The sequence below is a fragment of the Aphis gossypii genome, chromosome X (genome assembly GCF_020184175.1).
Source record: "Aphis gossypii isolate Hap1 chromosome X, ASM2018417v2, whole genome shotgun sequence".
NCBI classification, from domain to species: domain Eukaryota; kingdom Metazoa; phylum Arthropoda; class Insecta; order Hemiptera; family Aphididae; genus Aphis; species Aphis gossypii.
The window spans coordinates 27,035,872-27,056,538 of NC_065533.1; the positions used below are offsets into that span (position 1 = coordinate 27,035,872).

At 22.8% G+C, this 20,667-nt stretch overlaps 2 long non-coding RNA genes across 2 annotated transcripts in view; one reads left to right on the forward strand and one right to left on the reverse strand.

Annotated features, from left to right (window-relative positions):
- The window catches only part of LOC114130121 (uncharacterized), a 30,392-nt gene extending 14,343 nt beyond the window's left edge, over positions 1-16,049 (reverse strand). Inside the window, exon 1 of the long non-coding RNA XR_003592898.2 lies at positions 141-16,049. This is a non-coding gene — a long non-coding RNA (uncharacterized LOC114130121). The remainder of the gene's footprint in view (positions 1-140) is intronic.
- Positions 16,050-17,788: 1,739 nt separating this feature from the next.
- Positions 17,789-20,440, forward strand: LOC126552046 (uncharacterized). Its single transcript, XR_007605903.1, has 6 exons — positions 17,789-17,886; positions 18,867-18,962; positions 19,089-19,186; positions 19,925-20,036; positions 20,096-20,282; positions 20,352-20,440. It is a non-coding gene; the product is annotated as an uncharacterized LOC126552046 (long non-coding RNA).
- The last annotated feature ends 227 nt before the right edge of the window (positions 20,441-20,667 follow it).

Consider the following 20,667-nt stretch of genomic DNA (forward strand, 5'->3'; position numbering starts at 1 on the left):
TTTATTATTGTCTATTTTTATACAATATACATTTAATATACTTTCTAGTTTCTATAAGTATATTTAAGTATATATATATTACTATCATCAATAATATTATTATAAAAATATATAAATATATATAATTTAGTATAATAAACCTCACGGAGCGTATGATTTTTTTAGTCACAGAGAACTTGGTAAGCTGCGTCAATTTTCTAACTTTTAGACACATTGGTGGTTTATCGGACCAAACTAATGAGTATTCCGCATGTATTATTAATATTTTTTTTTTTTTGTCAAAATCATAAATATTTGTCCACTTTTTATGATTATAGACTTTCATAGAACAATTATTTTACCCCAGTCGTGATAAACATTGATGAGAATATATCTAAAACAAATTTAAAAAAACAAACATTTATAATCATTTATTGTCATTTGAGTTAATCAGTGTCACCGAACTTTGAACCTGTACAATTTCAAAATATTACATTTTGAATCTCTTATATAATAGATATTAATTTAAATAACGAGACCATTGAAATTAGTTAAATACAATGAACAATAGAAATTCTTGTTTTCTATGCACTATGTGTACCATTTATCGTTTTACACGGGTTCTTACAAACCCGTGGTAAACTTATTTTAAAATTAAGTTGTTACAGTCTATCCTAAACAATGATCGGTACTTTTATTAAATTGATTAATTATGTGGGCCTTATTGGTTCACAATAACCATTTTAATATGCTCCAAGTGTCCAATAAATTATTAAAGTAATTATATTTTAAAGCTAAGGCAGAGTTCGGCTCCACTGAAAATTATTATTATATTAATAAAATATTAATTTTACTAAATATACGATACAAAACATTTCTAGTTGTATAATTAAAAACTAAACAATGCATGCCGGATGTATTATATGAGTTGGTTATACAATTGATTGATTTTATAACTAAAACTACTCAATATGGCACATTTCAATATCCATGAAATATCTTTTTCTATGAAGTAAGTACTTTTATAACAAAAAAATTGAATTCTTACACATTATTTATTAGCTTATTTTTTCATGTCTTAAATGTAATTAATTTATATGGGTTCAATAATAACTGTATAGGTACTAGGTATTATTACTATTAAATAACTTAAATTAAAAGAAAATAAATAGTAATGGACTATATTTATGTTTAATAAAAAAAGAATATATTTATGTATATTTACTATGCATTTGTACAAGATCTTTTTAAAATAAGACATTTCAATCCTGTGTATAGATCCTATATAATATTTTTGATACGAGCATTAAGCAAAATATTTACATATGACAAAATACAAAAATGTGTTTGGTTAATTTGTTGTAAATGTTTTAATTTAATGACTTAAATATATTTTACAGTATACTACTAAACGTATATGCTTCAATTTTATTTTACCTCACAAATAAAATTTCAGAAATGTAGTAAAATAACATATCAACTTCTTTTGTAGTTTCCCCGTAAATCACGACAATCAGTGTTAGTGTCTACATTTTTATATCATAATACTATTGACATCGTTTTTTTTTAGTGAACTTTAGGTGTAATATATGAGTTCTAAATAGACAATTATTTATCCTATTATAGTTTTGTTTACTAGTGTGATATAAACCAATTTTTCTACGAAATTTAAATATAGCTTTTTTCGACAAAAATAAAATAAAAGTAAATAAATTATACTTAAAAACTTAAATTAACCTAACTTAACCAGCATGCTTTTCATTAAAATTTTTTTTTCATTTATGTTTATGAAAATAAAATATTTAAAACTACATATTTAAATTTTTAAATAGTCATTTAGATAAAATTTTCATTTTGTTTCTCTTTAAAATATAAAATACTGTTACACAAACTTATTTTTATATTTAATTTTCAAAAAAAACAGTTTAAACATAAAATATCAGTAATAATGTTTAGTTTCACAAACTGTTTCAATATTATATTTATTAAGTCTTATACATTATTAAAAATTATTTGTTTTACATAATATTATAACGTCATGTAAAATATTAATCGGAAAAATAAACAGTAAATTTATTTTATTTTTCAGTACAACTTACAAATATTGTTTTATTAATAATTACGTACCTACTTATATAGTACCTCTTTAAATTATATTTTAATTATTATAATTTAAGAAAATCTTTTTTTTCAGCAACGATTACACCTAATTGTTTGTTTTATTTTATACAATTTAACTAATATTGTACCTACCTACCTATCTATTTTACCAGTTCTACTTACAAATATTTTAACTTTATTTTAGCTGTACCTAAGGTATAATTATATTTTGTATTACCTATCTAAAATATTAAGTAATAATTTAATAAAAATATTTTTTTATTTCAAAGAAAATAATAAATTGTTTATTGAATACATGTTAGTTCTCATTTAACCTAAATACTATTATAAAATGCTATAAAATATTTTGACATTTAATATATATTTATATTTTATATTTTATTTGTACCTATTTAACGATTCAAAATCATTAGTCGAACTAGAGAAATGACTCTGTAATGTGATTGGTAAAACAATAATGTTAAAATAGTTTATCATACATAACTAACCATCTAAATAATACAATATTAAAATATAAGATATCTTATGATTAAAAGAAACATCGTCTATTCACGTTTAATACATTCTACAAAATAATAATTTATTTGCATACTCTCTTTTATTTCAAATTTATACATTTTTATCATAAGCACAAATCAGTATGATTTTTTTTTTTTTTTGATATTTAAGAATTTGAAGTCTAAAACGTGGTAAGTGTTTATAAGTTAATAATATATTATTAATATTATTCATCTTAATGTCTTTTTTAACAAATAATATTCTTAAAATTATAAGCTTTTTATTTTTATAGCATAAATCTATGTATCTAGAATACATTATTTTTAATTTTACTAATTATTTAACACTTTTAACTATCACCTACTTTACTATTCTTCTGTGTCATTTTATAAATAATTATTGTTTTTTTTATCAATTTAAGTATATTAACTATATTATAATTACACATTCTTCAACACGTTTTTACTAGTACAAAGTTTTTATAAACGTTAACTTATAATATGAAATAAACATAATTTAAAAATTATGTCAGTTACTATCAGTGATATTTTGTAAGATTAATTATTCTTCTTACAGGGAAAATCAATATATAATTATTAATACACTAATATGATCAAACTTTAACCTTGATATAAAATTCAACTTATCTCGTATAAATTTTTTTTTCTTAATGAATTATTTACATGTAAAATATTTGCACCACATCATGTTTGCTACGTATTGTTTATATTTTTCATAGAAAATAACAATTTTGTTAAAAAAAAATATATATTTATTTTATACTTCAAGTCAAAAACAACCTTATGATCCTATCAGATAATTAGATAATCCTACTGTTTTACAAATTAATAAAATAAATTTTAATCTGTTAATTCTGTTATCCATACATTAATAAAATCTATTCTACAAAATACTAGACAATATGATTATCTTAAACAGTTTAAATCGTATGAAAAATGGCGTATGTTCAAATTAACTAGTTATGATTTATTAATTATAATAATACATTTTTTTATTTAAATTTTTTATATTTTTTCTGTATCCTAAAAAACGTATTAATCATATGATAGAATTAACTTCAATCTAACTCAAATCCATAAAGTTAAAGCAACAAGAGTCAAAAGGCAAAATTACAGTACAATACAATTTGATTTTAACTTATAGTATAATAAAAATTACGAAAACCTATACTATTCAGTATAATTAAAATCGTATACATTATTAGAAAAGTAAACCTTAGATATTTTTAGATTCCCTAAGTCTTCTCTAAAAAGTATGTAAGACAAATTAAATTAAAAATATAAAATATTATAAAAATCTTAAAATTAAAATCTTTATAATAAACTATTAGATATTCTACATTTCTACATACTATTAAATTAATTTTTAAGAAATTTTTTAGTTAAATAATTATAATTGGCAGATTGTCAAAAATAACTTGCAAGTTAATTAATATCATACATCATTATATTTTACAATTTATGTATAAAACACATGATAATTAAATATAGCTATAGTGCAGGATATCGCATCCCTAGCAAAAAGCTACCTACATTAATAAAGGCCTTTTCAAATAACTATACTTGACAAAGTTTTCTCATTATCCCACGTCTATTCCGGGTTAGCGATGTTTTTGTATTTGTTTAATGTTTGATATTTTAACTTATATGGTAATAATAAGCTTTAATCTTAATAATATACCTTTAATAAAACAGTCTGGTATTAAAGACAAAAAACACATATTAATATTTTGTTTTTACATACACATTTTATAGCAATTAAATAAATTGCAAAAACTATTTTATCTACTTTGAATTAATAAGACAAGTAAATATAAAATAATCAATCATTCATCATTTTCATTATTGATTAATTGTACTTATATAGTTGTATACACAATGTGGGTAAGAAATATTAACATAAGGAGTCATAGACCTGTTCTAACACATATAATGAGATTAATATTCATTTTATTTTTTGTGAATTTTACCTTATAATTTTTCTATATTATTCAAATACATAAAGTGTCTAATACATTTTTACTTTAGCTGTTTACGAGTAGTTAATTAGGTAAATATCCAATATATTACCAATTATTAGTACCTATTACCTACGCCTTATTGTGTTACCAATTACTTAACTACCTATACATAGTTTATAAGTACGTATATAGATACTTAAAATTATCATGATACCTATACTTTATATGACGTAATAATAAGTATGAATCCTTCTTACACACCATAATTTTTAAAACATTATCAAATAACTACCTATTATACAAATGTATGACATTATCTTAAACACGCTTCAATCTAAACGGTATAATAAAAATTACTAATTTTGAGAGTATCTTATACGAATTAAAAACTATTAACTGTTAAGCAATACGAATAATGTTTGATAAGTACCTTCCTATAGTATAAAACTTAAACTAGAAATAAATTAACTGCCTAAAATATTTATGAAATAATATATGATTGTAGTGTATTGTACCTATATTATTTATGTACTAAAAAGAGGCTTAAAAACTATGTTATTTTATTATTCTTATTATTATTATATATCTATCGATTACATTTTTTTTCAGAAAAATTATTGTGAAGTATAATAAAATGTATAATAAGGAACAAAACATAAGCTATACAAATATTTAGCACCACTAACAAGTCTAACATAGCACACTGAGACGACCATTTACCAGTGAAATTATTTAAGAGGAAAAATATATCGATAAGTTTGCTTTTTTAGAATCGAAGCTATTTCAATAATGGTTATTTTATATTTTTTTCTTTCTTAAAATGCAATTACTCAGCTAAGTAGGCGTAATGTGGTCATCATTCGATGGTCACAAGACAAACGGCGGTCCATTAAAAGGAAAGCGACAATTATTATTTAATAATGACTGCGGTCTTTTAATTTATGGTTATTGTTTTACAGAATCTTATCGCAGGTCACACGCGGTGAATAAAATAATAATTTTTGGTGGTTTTTAAATTCGATTTGGTTTAAGAAACACATTATACTTGCGTGATATTGCCGTCGTTTCGGGTGTTTAATTTATTAGACAGAATATAGTGAAATTCAACTGTCATAGTGGGTACACACGTTTAATGTATATAAAGATGAAAATACAAGCACTACCTAACAAACACAAAACCTACGAATACATCATATATCAACTCGTGTATAAATAACTCAAAATAATATTATTATTTATTGATGATACTTATTAATGAAATTAATTTTGAATCTTATGAATCCACACAAATTATATTTATTTCAATAAATTATCCTCAATTATGTAAAAAAATTATTAAATGATTAAATCCCTATTATTATACCTATTAAAAATCATACAACATTAAATCATAAATTAACATTAATTGACATTGTAGACTATTATTATTCAAGTGAGCTAGACTTTAGTTGTCCTTTAATTTTAAATATTATTATTTAAATCGTATAAACACAATAAAACACAATAAATGGTATGTCTAAAACAGTTTCTTAAAACTAAATTAAATTCTATCAATTTTATTTTTCTATATTCATTTTTTTTTATTAATAATAATTAACAATAATTAACTATCAATGAAAAAAGCCATCTATAAATTATTATTATTTAATTTTTGTTCCTATTTTCTTATTTATTAGTGTTTATTATTTTTTTTTAAATATAGGTAATACAACTTAAGTGTACCAACTACCTACAAATTGTACCAGATCGAAATTGTTAAATAATTTAATACAGCGTCAAGCCGTCAAATAATTCATACCCATACATATAATGAAATACATATTTTTGCTTATAAACTTGGTCCAGATAATCTGAATATAATATAGTATCCAATAAATAAATATCGAACGTTTAACAAAAAATGAATGTATTAATAAAAAAAGTGAACGGTTTTATACTATGTAAATTAATAACTAGAAAAGAGTTCGTTTCTATTAGAAATCACTATGAACGCTTAGCTCAGGTACGTGATAACACATCGACGAGGTTTTAAATAAATATAAAAATATATTTCTTCCCAAGATCTTTCTCAAATGTTTCTTAATTTCATTTAATTTAAATTGTCGCAGGGAACCAATCCTTGACAAGTATCTGTCAACCACTATATGATGTTTTGGTATAATAAAAGTGTGATAGTAATACTCAACAGCATCTAATTAAAACATACACTGACGAATAATAAGCGGTGTATTGCATATTAATATGTTATTTTGAAATCCGTAAAAAGTTCAACGAAAAATATAAGAACCGAAATCGTTACCCAAACGATATTCATCTACCTCTAAACTTGATAAAAATTGAGAAGAAGTTCTTAAGCTTCGTAGTACAGTTTTAAATTAAATTTGACCAACAACTAGTGTTGTACTGCTAAAATAGTCAATATTACAAATATATCAAAACTTCACATTATAATATGGTTTATACGTATAATATAGTGTTAAACAAACGAAAATATAGATTTAAATATATTTTAACGTGGATAAATAATGTACTTTAAATAATAATTTAGGAATGTGGATCATAAATATTTGTTTGATAATATATTTTGAGAAAGCTGACTGTATAATAATATGGTATATTGATGATTATATAATCGTAACAACAAAAGTCACGGCATTAACTAATAGACACAACTATTTTGAAATATTTTTCAAACATATTGTTACAAAAATGGAAAGCAAATTGGAATTTTAACAAAGTACAAAATAAAATACCATAAAATATTTATAAATAATTATTATTAATACAAATTAATAATCTCGGATAAATTTTTAATTATGCCACAACCTATAATATAGAAGACAACGGGAATTTTTATAATTGCGAATAAACATAATCTCCTAGACTTTTGATCATATATGAAACAAAACATCCATAAATAAATAAACTATAACAGGCTTAACATAAAATTTTTTTTTTCTATAGTTTCAATGTCATTGGGCAATAATAATTATCAGAATACATTTCATAGTTAAAAAAGTGTGAAAAAAAAATTTATAACTAGTAAAAATGATAAAAAAAAACTATCCTCTTTCATAGGTCATATAAGTTTTATTGATCGAGCCAAATCGACGAAACATATGAGTATATTTGACTCGTTACTTACATCATTTGTCGAGTATAATATTAAGATGAGCGGCTACACTAAATTAAATAAAAATTATTGAAATTTAAAGAAAAAAAATCACTGAATAATAATATTTGTTGCTAAACGTATTTCTAAAAACATGATTCCCACTGAGTACCTTATTTTTTATAATCTTAATAGGAGCACCTGATATCTATTGATTAAAACATTTATGCTATTTATTATGTACAGAACTATTTGATATAGGTACAGTCAAATATAATATATATTTATGAAAGACGATTAATATGTTAATATGTTAAAAGATGTATATTTTTCGAATAAAAGAAAAAGAATTTCTGCAAAAGTTTAAACAAAAAACTAAAAGAAAATTTAAAACTGTAACTTTATATTTGAGGAGTAACTTAATATTCTGTTAGGTGATTTAAATATAATGTTAAACACGATTAACAAGTACCTAACGACGCAGCAAAAAGGTCTTAAAAAACTATCAACCAATGATATTAAATTATTATTTATTATTAATAATATACTATAGATATTGTACTTATTTAGATAACACGTCAAACCTTAACCTGATGAGACTGTGTATGCGTATGGAAGTGGAAATGAATCGCTTTATCAAACACAGTCTCATAACTGTCTTTACAAATAGATCAAGTACATAGGTATAACTTTAAAAGTATCCATAATACTAGATAAATACTATTTCAGAAACAAAATCCATAGACAACACACTAAAATTAATCCACGAATGCAACCTTTTTGAGCTTTTGTAAAAAATAAAATTCTCGAATTCTATTAAATGTAAACCGGTTTCCCACATAAATCCTATTAATAGCTTATTTTTCCAACCAAAACATTATTGTAATAACAAAATAACAATGCAGCAATTAATTTTTTTATATTATTACATCTCGTTTGTACACGTTATCATACTTTAGATGATGTGTTTAAATACGTATATTTTTTGTTTTTTTTTTTTTTATGTTAAAAGTTATTTTTGCTCATAACATTATTGTAATATTATATTCTAAGACATAAAATCAAAAATTAGAAATGTTGGCAGTCACATTTACACATCACTCTGCGCCTAACATTCACACAACAAACTATTAAAAATAATGTTTACATTAATAATAATTAATAATAATAAATAAATAATAATCATAATAATCATTAATAATAATTTACATAAGTAATAATGTGAGAGAAATATTCCGAATATTCTATTAATGTCAGACAAAACTTTTAAAAAATCATTCAATGCGAAAACGATAATTTAAATATACCAGTGGTCGTCACATGCCACGATTTGAGCTTATGCGAACAAAATGATTCCATAGAAATGATAGTAATATACTACCTACCTACCAACCAAAATACACGCACGTGGCACGTACATGGGCCGTACACTGCAAATAGGTTACACAAATTAATCTTGGTGGAGAATTTTAAGGTGATCGAATCGTATAAATAGCACGAGTGGCTAACCACTATTAAACCTTACTCGGTTGTCTAAGACTAACCAAAACGACTCGTGCAAAACCAATCTACTTACATAAACTGTAAAGCGGATTTCTCGGTAAATATACGCTATGTATTTACTGTAGTAAAAACTACCGATTATAACCTAAACCATCATACGAGAATATTATTTGAAACCATATTAGTTTTGACCTAGAATAAGAATACCAACGCCAACTAAATACTGTAATATTTATAGGCTTATAGCGTATATAATAATTACATAATATTGTTTAATTGCCTATTTATAAAATTTGTATGTACACAACCGTCAACCACTACAATACTATCGAATTAAATACCAATTGTACTTTTTCATATGAATCATTACAATCAACTACAATACAGTTATAAAAAAGAAGCATAGGTAACTTAATACATTTTTATTTTATTTTACGCTATAACACAATATCTTACATAAAACTAGTACCTATGCATACATATTAAGTACCTATTTCAAACACCTTATGGTATTATGATTTGAAACATTCTTCTCTTAAATAAAATACCTACTATAAAATGTTAATAACACAAAAATATCAGAAACATGAAAAAAAACATCATAACAGATACATGTGAATTATAAAATAAACCATGAAATGTGCAAGTAGATATAATACAATTTTAGCAAAAAATAATGGTATCACAAATTGAATCAGTTCAAAGATTAGGTAAATTATCAAATACTCAGGTACTTAGTTATAAGCATACTAATCGTTATATTATTAATAATGAATTTTTCTCCTGCTTGTATATTATTTTTACAAATATCGGGTGAACTATGTTCAAGTTCAATAGAAAATATCTAATTGAAATATTGTATAGTAATATGTTAGTAAGCTACATTCTATAAATATATTAGAATATTTTTATACTAAATTACTAAACTATTAATCTGCCATAATTAAATTAAAATACAAATAGCTTGTCGTAATAATATGTAACACCAACGGTATACAATTAGTTAAGACTTATAACCACATTCAACTTTTTATTTTGCGTTTAACATATAGTATAAACTACCTACAAATGAATATTTTAGCATTAATCATTGTTCACGTATAGTAATATGTGAGTTGGTGGGTACTTAATACAACAATAAACCTTGCGTACATCTGATTAAATGCAAAACACAAATCCTGGTGCAATGGGTATTATACTATTACATTACGTACACATAATATTATATAATCGTTCACACGCCAGCATTAATAAGTATTATATATTAATGTATTTAAAGACTGTCGTGCATAGATGCAGTGCTAAATGGAGATTAAACCCTATAGAGCGGCTAATTTGCTATATCAATATCACAATATCGTATACAAATTAATGATAGGATGATGTCACATACAATTAGTAACAATAAAATTTATTACAATAATGATTATGAACACTGGATTTATTGACAGGTGACAAAATATGTTGATAAAGACCACAACTAGGTATAATAACCTATAATATTTTATAGTAGGTAAAAACAATTGAAGACGATATAAATATAATCTAACGATATATAAAACGCTACAAGCAACAAAAACAGCGATTAATTCTTTTTATAGTTATTACTTATTACACTTAATTTTTTTATTAGACAATTGTGAACCAAATAAATAAAAATGATGCAATAAGTGCTACGTCGTAAAGAAGATAGCTATTATGTTAGGTGCGTTAAATTATACTATATTTACAGATCTATGAATTTCATAAATTTATACCGATATCATAAAGATAACAATTTTGTTTTTTTTTTAATTTCTTGTTCATTGACATGATGTGTTTCACTGACAAATCTGACAAATTTTTAGATCACAATAACAACAAAACTCCGAAAAATTACTATTTTTTAATAAAACTGATAAAAAATAAATGTGAATACATCTTATAACACCTAGGTATTACTCGCCAATTCACTGATAGGTACGTATAGGTAAGACTAGTTTAGAGATTTATACAGACAATCACATAAATAGTATTAAAATATTATAGTCATAATTTAAAAAAAAAATAGTTATTAAAATAATTTTACCCCAAATTATGAAGCAATAAATTACCAAAAAGTTTATAAAAGATTCGATTAAAATTGTATGCGATTTCTAAATATAAATAACACACAATAACATTATTGTAGTATTATTGGGGAAATTAACATTATATTTTATTTTGATGGAACCGTTCTTCTGATTTATGGTAAATTCCATTCACCTGCTACAGTATTGCCATGTTTGGCTTAGGAAAACATTAATTTGCATTCGAATGGAAAGCAAGTAACTTGTTTCATCGAGTTGTATAAAATAAAACATTTACCAAATACATAATATATATTATATACCTACATAAACGAAGGGGAACTGTATGATTAATAAATATTAAAGCCAAGCCTAAAGCGCAATATTATAAAATAAATCATTTAAAATCTGAATATTAAAATATATTTATTTTAATTAATAAGGTGACATTTTTTAGTTATTCGCTATTATTGCAACGTTGCTGTCGATTTAAAAACACAAAATAATTGTTGTTTAACTGTACAAATGTACAATATAAAATTTTAACTATAATATTGATGAAAATTTAATAGATATAGGTTGAATAAATTGAGTTTATTAAAAATATATAGATTTAACTTTTATAATAATATTGTAAGAAAATATTTAAAATAATGAAACTAAAAACATAATTTTTACGAAAAGAATGAAATATACAACGTATGCCTATTGCCTGATTAAATATTTCTATAGACAAAAATATATTTGTTATTTCTTACTCTTTTTTTATATACTTTTTTATGATAATGTTGAATCAATTAGAAGTATAAGAATATAACAAAAATGTAAAACGAAAAAATATGGATTTACCGATTATTAAAAAAAATGTAGTTGTATTTCAGAATAACAAAACTAATGATGAAAATTATAATGTATTTGATTACTAATTACCTTCGTTTTTAGTATGGGTATAATTATCAATTAACAATTCTAAAGTTATAAAGAATTATAACTCTTTATAACGCTTTGATTATTTGAATAAAACCTAATCTAATGTGATATTTACTAAGGAATTCGTTGCACGAAAATACACGTATACTCAATGTATTATTGTTATAATTCAGCCATGTTATTGCAGGTAGGTAAATACTAAATACATTTAAATAAAACGTTAACATATAATAGACATTTTTTTTTCTGTATCATATTTTTTTAGAATATTTAATCATTGAAAAATCACTGTAATTATATACCCAATATTTTTTAAAAAATAAGTTCAATTTATGGAACTTAGAAAATTCTGATATTAATATAAATATAGTGTAACATCCATATAGAATAATTTACAAGTGACTAGTAGTGTTAGTACTCTATATTACTAAATTTCGAAGAATGATGTGAATAAATACAAATACAGCTTAAATGTTTTAAAAATGTAACTATGCGTATCTATAGAATAATAATACACACGTATAATAGCAAATAATTTCAAGTATACCTACAACAAATATTTTCCAATTAGGTACGAAAAAAATTACTAAAAATCATAAGAAAACTCATAGTTTTTAATTATTTTTTATTTAATAAACAATGTACTAAAAAATGTACAATAAGATTGTATATACTAAGAATCGTTAGAAATGAAAGATGTTTATAACATTTCCTGGTAGTTTCAAGATAGAAAGATCCTTTATATGAAGATAAGAATTAATTTGAAGTCGCTTATGAAAGTGAATGTAAAAGAACGATACTTCTCCATCAATAGTTTTTATATTAAAGTCATTATGCAGTTAAGTTGGAGACATATAGTGGAGAGTATTGGAATAATCAAAGTTCTATACTTTATAACGCTGAGATTTTATTTATATTAGGTTTTTTTCATAGTGCCCCAAAGCTTTAGACACTAGTCCATACTCCATAAGTTGAAGTAGTTTTAAAAATAATTATAAATTATAAATTTGAGATTAGACTGATACTATTATTTGAACATAAAAGAGGGCTAAGCATAAGTATATAGACATTAAGACTTTTAGTTGAAATATGGTTTTCCGTGTCAGTCATTTATCTACCTATGTTATATAATATATATTATATACTGCTATACCTTGTATACCTAGGTATTTGTATTTGACGTAGGACTTGGGAAGAAATTTAATTTAAAAGCTGGACATACATCGGATTTGAATGTAAATGTTAAGTGAATTGATTTTCTTTATTTTTTTGTAATTTGCCATTTTATATACCACTCGGATATGAGATTGAAATAAATTTGTTAGTTAGATAAAGCAATTAAAAGATTTTCACTTATAGACATGATGAATTTTTTGTAAATGTTATCATAATAATATATTGGCTGGTCGGCAGCAAAGATAATAAAAATCAGAGAAAATAAGGTACTACTTTTGAGAAAAAATCTTGAAGTTGAAGAAAATGAACTTACAAGTGTTGATCAGTTACATAATGTTTGATTAGAAAGGAATAAAATTAGGGGAAGATATTTTTTAAGTTTTTTAAAATTAAAAAGTTATCATTCATGCCAGACTCAGTCGAAGGATTGAAGAACTTAAGTTCAGTAAAGTTTTTTTAAGTGATATAAAAACAGTTATGACAATTATTTATGATATATTTCTTATTTAAATATCCAATTTTATTAAAGTTTTAACTCCACACTTTAGAAAAAAATATATGCGTATACTTATATTTTTACTTGAAAAAATAACGTCAACATTTTAAGTTCATCTATCAAAAAATAGTAATTCCAAGATAAAAATCTAAAAAAAAAAGGAGAAAGAACCTCTTGTATTACATTTTCAAACTTTTTGAAGAAAAATCATTATTTTTGTTTAAATATCCAATTAATCAACAATTTATTTACTAATCAAAAAAAAAAATCATCATATTTTCGATAATTTTTAAGAAATCTTAGAAATTAAAATATGAAATTTTATGTATTTTTAACAAAAAATATAAGGTCAAGATATGAATTTCATATAAATAAAATAATATTTTAAAATAGAAATTTACAGGATAAAAATCTAAAGAAAAAACCTTTCGTGTACTTGACAGTTGGCAGCTAATGTAATATATAAAGTAAAACAACAAATACGTAAGATATGTATGTTTTCAAACACTTAACAGAATAGCCAAGAACATCACGTTAATATATACGAAGAATACTTAATTATAAGAAATTATATGCTCTTATTATTATTATTTGAAGTTTATTGTGTTTATTACACACCAAGTATATATTATAAGCACAATGCACCAACGCAAATACTTAATGCACATAAACTTCTAAATAGCATATACATTTCACGAAAAATATAGAATTATTAATTATTACTTTATTAAATACTATAAAAGACATTTTTCCTCAAAATTCGATCGGTATACGTAAAATCGATATAGAATAATTAAGTTAACTACCTAGCTATTTTGAAATCAATGGTCACAAAACACAACAATAATAATAAGTAAAAAGAAAGTAATCTAAACATATAAAATAAGTTAACCCTGTTTTAATTAATAGAAAATAAAAACTTGATAAATATTAAGCATAATTAAACGAAATTATCTAATTGTATTAAAAATTTATCAAACAACCTTAATAACAATTTACTAATTACAAGTTACATACGATTTTTCCATCTAGACATCTAAAGATAAAATCCTAACAATTATATAGATTATACCTAATTTATTGACATTCACACTTTATTTTTAATACTGTATTTTCTATATTTCAGTTAGTATCTTAACTCATATACTTATATTTTTAAGCCTCCAGTTACATATTATACTATCAACAACTTATGTGCAATTATATGATTGTGGTAAATTTTCACTTAATTAGTATTTACAATACCAACTACACATTATTTTATTTTAACATAATAAATAAATAAAACCTAACTATTAAACTTATGTTGGTTTAAAATTTAATATTCGTATATATAATAAAAATATAATACCACCATGTTTTTAAATTACCTACTTACACTGATATGAAATAGGTTTGAAACTTAAAGTTCAATCACAACTACATTTTTAAAATAACTATAAAACCATTTAAATAATAATTTTTCAATAGGTACATTTATGATTTAAGAACAATCGTTTACTTTGTGATAATACGTATTTCAAAAAATAATACATACTTAATTATATTTTTATTTCTTATTTTTACTACGTTATTTTAATAATATTAACTGGCACTTCATTTTTCCTTCTTACCGTTAACAGTTTAAAGAAATATTTAAAAATAAATAATTATTATCCCTAGTAGGTATATAACCAATTATAGGTAACTAATATTCAACTTCATACAAGTATTCGTATAGTGCAAGTGTATTATTTAAAAAACTACAGCTACTTATTTGTTATTACTTATTATCATTAAAATTATTTGACTTATGGTAATATAATTTCATATTAATTTTGGTTTTAAATATAAATGAAATCATTTTTATGAAACAATACAATGAATGCCTACATTCTACACCTCGTAAAAACCTGATTTAGGTATATACTTAATTAAGACAAAATTAGTAAATAGTAAATACGTAAATTAAATGTGTTTATTTTCATAACTATATAGTTTATTTGATTGTTTAATTGTGAATTTTATCAATACACTTATTATGGTACAAAATATCTACTTATCTTAACTAGCAAGTACACATTAGGGAGACGGTGATGATTAAAAATTATAAAAATAAAATAAAATAAAAATACTTAAATTAATTATAGCTTGGCTATAGTTCACTTAAAATTAACTACATCCTATATAACCTATATAACATAGTACTAAAAATTGAAAATTATTACTAATTCAAGTCAATAATGAATATTTAATATATATTAAGTATTAATGTTTAAATATACAGAATATGTTAATGTAATGTAATGTAATATGTTAATTATAAAATATCGACAATGTTCAAGTCAAATAGATATCAAGTCAAAGAAACATAATTATGTTGTTACTTAAACATAATACATATTAACAATATGCTGATTATTTAGTTTTGAGTATTTTAAATAAATGATCAATAACAAACGTCAAACAGCCAAAATTTCTAATGCTGCATTAAAAACCAAGTACTAAATAATTTTTCTTTTTTTTTAAAATTCAATTTTTAGTATATTATATTAGCACATAGTCTTATAACCACAATGCAACAAAATTTAAATTGCACACAACTTAAATAATAATGAGATTTATTTTAATTTTAAACTAAATATTATACGTATTATTATACACAAGATGGATGCAACACTAGGTACTAAAGAAAAATAGACACTAAAAGTAATATGCATAGACACAACAAGGGTAATTAACGAACTCGTAGTATAGTGTTACTTAGATAATTAAATCTACTATTATTATTTTTACATATAAATTGTATTATATCCTATGAGTTTATTTACCTCTGTCTTGGTTATGTAAATTTTAGGTGTTAGTCATACAATTTACATCAACATCAAATACCTACACTTTACAACTAAACGTGATTTAGAAATACTATACATTTTAATGGTACTTTACACATCTATTTATTATCTACTGAATACGATAATTGTTTTAAAATCTCGAATCAATCATTTTTCTATGTTGAACTAAAAATACATCATGAATTTATGATATTCAGTATAGAACTAAGATAATAATAAAGATTAAAAAAACTGAAACTGAGATAGTTTTCAACTACGGTAGTCATTGATTCATCATTACATTTATAACAATAATACACCTATAAAACTGAGACGAATGCCAAATATCTAATCTCTAACTATATCTGTATTTTCTAGTAATCAACATTTAATCAAAACAAATAATCAAATTCAAAGATAAACTTAAAATCTTAAATTCAAAATAATAAAATTACTATTATATTTTACATATTATAATTTTATATCCTCATCAAAAACTATGATTCGTTATGAATTTTCATACATGAGTTTAGTAGCTCAATAAAAGTCATATAATTTACTGCTTTCATTATAGATAAATTATATTATTTACTTTTTTATTTATATTCAATATTCATATATTACTTTAACGTTCAGTTTATATTACTCAAATACAAAATATTTAATGTTTATTACCATTAAAACATACTTATATGTATTGTATACAAAGGTATGGTACCATGATCTAATATATTATTTATGTATTCAATGTTTTAAGTTTGCATTCCTTTGTTTTTCATCTTCAAACACGCTCAAATTTTTCTTTTTCTTTTAATTTTTAAATAATGTTTTAGTTAAAATGTATTTAATAAATATTAACTTGAAATTATAATTTAATATATTTTTACTACCATTGCATTTGTTTTTTATTGAATTAATTTCCAATCGAGTACAAATATATCATTATTCATACCAATTACCTACCTATACTGGCTATTGAATACTTAATTACTATTGTTTTTACCAACAAACACTTAGGTTATAACTGTCTATGATAAATTCCTTAAAATAACAAAGATATTTGACAATCCAAAAATCACTTGGAACTAATTTAATCATTAATAGAGTGTTGAAATAGTTCTAACAAATACACAAATGTGACAAATACGTGTTTTATTCAAAATAATATACTTTTTAAACTAGTAAACAAAAAACTATATTAATAGGTACAGATGAAAAAAATAAACTTGGTAAGTTCTATATAATATTAATCTAAACAAATAATTACCTACTGTTTTTCTGCCTCATTATTTTGATTTAAATTAGCTACAGTCTATACCATATTAAGGTATAATTTTAATATTTTTTTATACAGCTTTTTTAAATACTGAATACTCTAAATTACGCAAAAAAATTCTTATTATTTTTAAAAACTATAGCCTAAACTATAACCTATCAAATTAATTAAATATAAGTTGCCCAAAATAATTTTCTGAATAACAAAAGTAGTATTCACACTAAAAATCGATTTCGTTATACCCCGATATTTTTATTTTATACACTACCTATCTGAATATTAAATTAACAACATTGTACGTAAGCTACCTTACCTAAATATAAAACCACAAATAACTCATATTTTACATTTTAATGATGACAATTCAGAACCCAGAATTATAAACGTACACCTAAAAATTTAATTAATTAAATATTTCTAAATAATTACTTCGATTTTATTCTTAACCTAACCTATAGGAAACTCACTTAAATCAATAAAATCAAACCAAATTATATTCCTATCGACCATACTCAATACACGCAACTAGAAGCAGCATTTTTTTATATTAATTAATATTATGACAAAAGATAATAACTTGATAACAGACATCAATTTTGACAATTCAATATCGTAAATCATATCATAAGTCAGTACTTATAGTAATAAACCTTTGAATAACACTAATCTCAAGATAAAATTATATAATAATATTATATAATAATTATTATTATTTGTTATTTTTAAAATAATTAAGAATATTAAAAAAAAAACCAATATTTACTATGTACCTAAGTTATGGGCAATTAATATTTTCAATAACCAATGTTATACCCCTTTTATAAATTTTTTTGTTTTTAGTGGTACTTTTATAGTTTTAAAGTTAGTGAATACACTATGAACTAATAAATTATAAAATATTGAGCCTAAAAAAAAAGATAATTTATTTTTAAGATACACCTAAAACCTAAGTGTAATCGTGGATACGTTAAACAAGTTTAAGTAACATTGCAAACTGCTGAATAAAAAAAAATCAAAGAACACAAACCAGTACGTCTATTTAACATATTAATCTATTATAAACTGAAAAGGACGTCTAATAATACTACTATTTGCTGTTAATAATACTGCCTAACATATTTTATATGACAATTGAAAATATTTTTGATTTAACAGGTACATACTACTCATTTCTTCGTCAAAGAAAGAATAGAAATAGAATAAGAATGTTCTCTAAAAACCATCGCTAATATTACTCTTGAAGCTATTATGATGTATTCGAAATTTTATAACTTAATAACTTTATTCACATTGCCTAATTTTCAGAAAAAAAATATTTGAGGATCGAAAAATAAGTTCGATTTCAAACTTTATTTATAGAGTGTAATACTCTGAATTAAATTCACACGTACAAATAGAATTGATCAATATGCAATCGATATATTAATGTTTCAATTATTATAATTTTATTTTACAATCAAGATCATTTAATAAATTTGTTATATTAAAACCATTGAAACCATCATTACAAATAATATAATATTTACCTTACTTGAAACATACACAATATTTAATCGCGTTAGTAATTTTTCTTTCGAATAATAGCCATAAATTTATTAATTAAGAGAACTATCACATGGAGTCATTTAACAATATAACACGGGAAACCTAGATGCAAACACAGATAAGGGTTGGTTAAGCAGATCGATACATTAAGAGCTTCGATATCTGAAAATAAGTCTTACTTATCATCTAGTTTGAATTTTAGAATTTTATATAATTTCACAAGAATATATCACTTTATTCAAGTATATTTTATACCACTAATCCAAAAATAACAATAATAATATTTTTTTTGATAAAATATACGTATTTTTCTAATATTTTTTATTGATATTTATTAATTCATATTAAATCATATTTGGTCATAAAGTTGCAACATTTGGATTATCGGTAGTGGGAACCCCCACAAATAAACTTTTTAATTTTAATCAATTTTAATTTATATCTAGTTAATTTTAAAACAACCAAATAAACCCGAATAAAGAAGTTTGAGGAGGAGGAAAAAGTTAGATGAAATTGAAAGTTGCAAAATACAATATGAACAATTAGACAAACTAACAGGTAACCAATGCACAAAATCTAATTTAATTTAATATCATTGTTAAATGTTATGTTCTTAGATGTTTCTAATCAAAATCGTATTAAGTATTGTATACAGTTTGGCCTAAATAATGAAAACAATAATTTTGTACCATAACACTTGTCAAATACAACATTGGGGAGTCTAACGAAAGCAGTCAAATAAATACCTTGAAATACACGGGAAAAAATGAACGAATTCGATACAGATTTTTTAGCAACTCCCATGTAGGTAATAATAATAAAAATCAGGACATTAAATGTATTAAATGAATTAATTTTATTCCTAATGGGCAGAATTAGAAGATCTCCAGACAATTTATTAGCAGTGATTATTGCAGTTGATAATGTAGAAACTACTTATGTAGTGTACAACAAATGACATACTGAACACAAGTATACAAGAAACACAAATATGCCCATACCAAGAGGAATTTGTTTCTTTAGAAAATTTTAGTACAACCAAGGATATAAAATACATTAAACAAGGCAGCAATATGGTAGTATTGGAAGGTATTAATGTGAAAAAAAATAAATGTAGATTTCTGTCGACTAAAAAATTATGCAACTCTAAATTCCATGGTAGATAGCCTGACCGAATAATTAATAATAA